This window comes from Oncorhynchus nerka, linkage group LG15, assembly GCF_034236695.1.
Source record: "Oncorhynchus nerka isolate Pitt River linkage group LG15, Oner_Uvic_2.0, whole genome shotgun sequence".
In the NCBI taxonomy this organism is placed as follows: domain Eukaryota; kingdom Metazoa; phylum Chordata; class Actinopteri; order Salmoniformes; family Salmonidae; genus Oncorhynchus; species Oncorhynchus nerka.
In genome coordinates, this window is record NC_088410.1 from 45,732,282 (window position 1) to 45,736,889 (window position 4,608).

Sequence of the window (4,608 nt, forward strand, 5' to 3'; positions counted from 1 at the left end):
CTAAGTCTCTCTCAGTACTGAATTTCCACGACAACCTCCATTTCGTTGGGCATAGAAAAGTTAGCCACAGGGACATTCTAAGTCTTTTGCCTGCCCCGTGTTTGGGTCAATAAACATTTGTGACTTGCACTGTCTGCATCTGGGTCTTATCCTGAGTTCCTTTAAAGCTAGAATCCTTATTTGGTCAAACTGCTACGTCCGTTTGGGATAATGCCACAATTAAGAAGTTACTGCAAATAAAGAACACTGTTTTTTTCCCCCTCGGACATCATTGCACACGCAATAAAATAGCATAATATGTACAGATATTTTTTTTACCACACTACCGGACAATGCTCCATTTCATCAACAACAACAAAAAAATACAAGAAGGCGCTGTGGCACAGTTTCCCCAAATGCGTTTTCGATCTTCAAGGTATAGTAGATATTGTAAAATTTTACTTAATGTTTAGCTTTTTAAGGGTTTGATTGTTTGAAAACAAGCAACATAAGTGCAAGTATAAGTTGTAAATCAAGTGTGTTAACACAAACAACTTAGTCTGAAAGTAGTTATACCAATGACCTCAGATAACTCTAAACTGCCCTCAGCACATTCACAACATTGCAGCTTTTGTGTAATTTTGGTGCATTAATCACTTAAGGGTTTCCATTCTGGGTGGTGTTTTCATCTAGGCTGGGATTGCTACAGCGTTTCCAGACATGCTTTAGAGCAATGATTCCCAAAATGTGTAGGGGGCACGAGGGGTCGGCAGTGGGGTGCAGGAACTCCGAATTTAAACTCCGAAGTCCGACTTTAAAATTACTCTTGAGAGTTGTAATAGCAGAATGCCCAAGGTGCAATTTTGAAATTGGGTAGTGCATCATCAGTTCCTCTTGTCATGTTAGTAATTGCATACCTTAGAGCTATTTATAACTTGTCAGAAATGTCCAGATCAACTAGCCCAGCTAACGTTTTCTTATTTAGGTTTTTTAGTCCAGAGATGTTGTTGTAATATTTTAGTCACTCAAATATCGCATGAATACCTATTAGACATGGCAAAAATGTAGGATTGCAAGACCGAAGAAGCTTTAAACCTGCTGAATTCTCTTCACCAACAAGAGGTGTGTGAACAGTTTGTGTCATGAACAGTGCTTGTGCCCATAGACTAAATAGAATGAAATAGAATTTTAAAAAGTTTGGGAACCTCTGCTTTAGAGCACCACAGTGAACTAGCTCTGCTGAAATGGAACATGTCTCCCACCATCTGAAGGAACCTGAACTTCCTCATATCTATGTGTAAAATACCTCACACACATAAACAAAGGCAATATGGTTCCGCCTTATCTAAGATACTCTGGCATCAGCATTACCTCAAACCAAAACCTTTTGACTAGGGTTCATGGTGCAACCTGGTTTACATGGTCTGTGAATGTAACATTCACTCCACTGAAAACCACACAAGAGCAGTTATTGAGAAATACATTTTCAAAGGGATAAGTAGTCTAAGAAATATGTGTAATGGTTAATGGTTAGAGTTTTTCCTGACCCTATGAGCTTAGCAGGGAAAGCTCAGGACCTATTCCTGTCAGCAGGGGATAGGCCGGTGTAACACTGACCCCTACTGTTTAAACATTTACATTTACATTTACACACCACTGTAACATGGCATCAGGACACACTAATGTCACATTACATTTACATTTACATTTACATTTAAGTCATTTAGCAGACGCTCTTATCCAGAGCGACTTACAAATTGGTGCGTTCACCTTAAGACATCCAGTGGAACAGCCACTTTACAATAGTGCATCTAAATCTTTTAAGGGGGGTGAGAAGGATTACTTTATCCTATCCTAGGTATTCCTGAAAGAGGTGGGGTTTCAGGTGTCTCCGGAAGGTGGTGATTGACTCCGCTGTCCTGGCGTCGTGAGGGAGTTTGTTCCACCATTGGGGGCCAGAGCAGCGAACAGTTTTGACTGGGCTGCGCGGGAACTGTACTTCCTCAGTGGTAGGGAGGCGAGCAGGCCAGAGGTGGATGAACGCAGTGCCCTTGTTTGGGTGTAGGGCCTGATCAGAGCCTGGAGGTACTGAGGTGCCGTTCCCCTCACAGCTCCGTAGGCAAGCACCATGGTCTTGTAGCGGATGCGAGCTTCAACTGGAAGCCAGTGGAGAGAGCGGAGGAGCGGGGTGACGTGAGAGAACTTGGGAAGGTTGAACACCAGACGGGCTGCGGCGTTCTGGATGAGTTGTAGGGGTTTAATGGCACAGGCAGGGAGCCCAGCCAACAGCGAGTTGCAGTAATCCAGACGGGAGATGACAAGTGCCTGGATTAGGACCTGCGCTGCTTCCTGTGTGAGGCAGGGTCGTACTCTGCGGATGTTGTAGAGCATGAACCTACAAGAACGGGCCACCGCCTTGATGTTAGTTGAGAACGACAGGGTGTTGTCCAGGATCACGCCAAGGTTCTTAGCGCTCTGGGAGGAGGACACAATGGAGTTGTCAACCGTGATGGCGAGATCATGGAATGGGCAGTCCTTCCCCGGGAGGAAGAGCAGCTCCGTCTTGCCGAGGTTCAGCTTGAGGTGGTGATCCGTCATCCACACTGATATGTCTGCCAGACATGCAGAGATGCGATTCGCCATCTGGTCATCAGAAGGGGGAAAGGAGAAGATTAATTGTGTGTCGTCTGCATAGCAATGATAGGAGAGACCATAAACACGGAAGTGTAACTAAGCAGGCTGAAGAGCACCGGTAATTGTAGTTCATCGTTAGTACTGTATGCGGCAGTAATGCACTGTATCTCAATCTGTATTGATAAGTACGGTGTGAGAACGTCCTATTACTTGGTTGTATCTCCAGACCAACATAGACCAATTCATGAATCATGCATGCGTGCCTTGGTTTGAGGGTTAAATGTACTGTTGCGTAACAATCACATCCTGGAATTGAGAGAACGTTCTAACATCACGTGCATTAAAAAAAAACTCACGCTGGGGCGACCGTTAGAGATATTTGGAACTCGCGCATGAAAGGGTTAAACAATGGCTTTTTTTTCTGGCCACTCTTCCGTAAAGCCCAGCTCTGTGGAGTGTACGGCTTAAAGTGGTCCTATGGATAGATACTCTAATCTCCGCTGTGGAGCTTTGCAGCTCCTTCAGGGTTATCTTTGGTCTCTTTATTGCCTCTCTGATTAATGCCCTCCTTGCCTGGTCCGTGAGTTTTGGTGGGCGGCCCTCTCTTGGCAGGTTTGTTGTGGTGCCTTTACACTTTTTAATAATGGATTTAATTGTGCTCCGTGGGATGTTCAAAGTTTTGGATATTTTTACAACCCAACCCTGATCTGTACTACTCCACAACTTTGTCCCAGTCCTGTTTGGAGAACTCCTTGGTCTTCATGACTTGCTTGGTGGTGCCGCCTTGCTTGGTGGTGCCGACTTTAAATGTACAATAAGAACGAGATGATTAAAACATGACATTCATGGTCAGTTCATTATTCAAGCCTTTGTAAGAAGAGACTTATAGGAATCATGTCTGTCACCACCTAAACAGATGGATTTCAACATCATTAGTGTATAAGTTATTAAAGCATTACTATTGGCAAAAAATGAATAATACATCTATATACACTATATTTACAAAGTATGTAAACACCTCTTCAAATGAGTTGATATGGCTATTTCAGCCCCACCCATCGCTGACATGTGTATAGAATCGAGCGCACCGCCATGCAATCTCCATAGACAAACACTGGCAGTAGAATGGCCTAACTGAAGAGCTAAGTGACTTTCAACATGGTACCGTCATAGCAGTTCATCAAATTTCTGCCCTGCTATATCTGCCATTGTCAACTATAAGTGCTGTTATTGTGAAGTGGAAACGTCTAGGAGCAACAAAGGCTCAGTCGCTAAGTGGTAGGCCACACAAGCTCACAGAACGGGATCGCCATGTGCTGAAGCACGTAGCACATACAAATCGTCTGTCCTCGGATGCAACACTCACTACCGAGTTCCAAACTGCTTCTGGAAGCAACGTCAGGACAAGAACTGTTCATGGGTTAACATGGCCGAGCAGCCGCACACAAGCCTAAGATCACCATTTTTTATTATTTTTATTTCACCATTATTTAACAAGGTAGGCTAGTTGAGAACTGGCCAAGATAAAGCATAGCAGTGTGAACAGACAACACAGAGTTACACATGGAGTAAACAATTAACAAGTCAATAACACAGTAGAAAAAAAGAGTCTATATACATTGTGTGCAAAAGGCATGAGGAGGTAGGCGAATAATTACAATTTTGCAGATTAACACTGGAGTGATAAATGATCAGATGGTCATGTACAGGTAGAGATATTGGTGTGCAAAAGAGCAGAAAAGTAAATAAATAAAAACAGTATGGGGATGAGGTAGGTAAAAATGGGTGGGCTATTTTCTATTGTAAAGTGGCTGTTCCACTGGATGTCATAAGGTGAAAGCACCAATTTGTAAGTCGCTCTGGATAAGAGCGTCTGCTAAATGACTTAAATGTAAATGTAAATGTTTACCGATAGACTATGTACAGCTGCAGCGATCGGTTAGCTGCTCAGATAGCAGATGTTTGAAGTTGGTGAGGGAGATAAAAGTCTCCAAC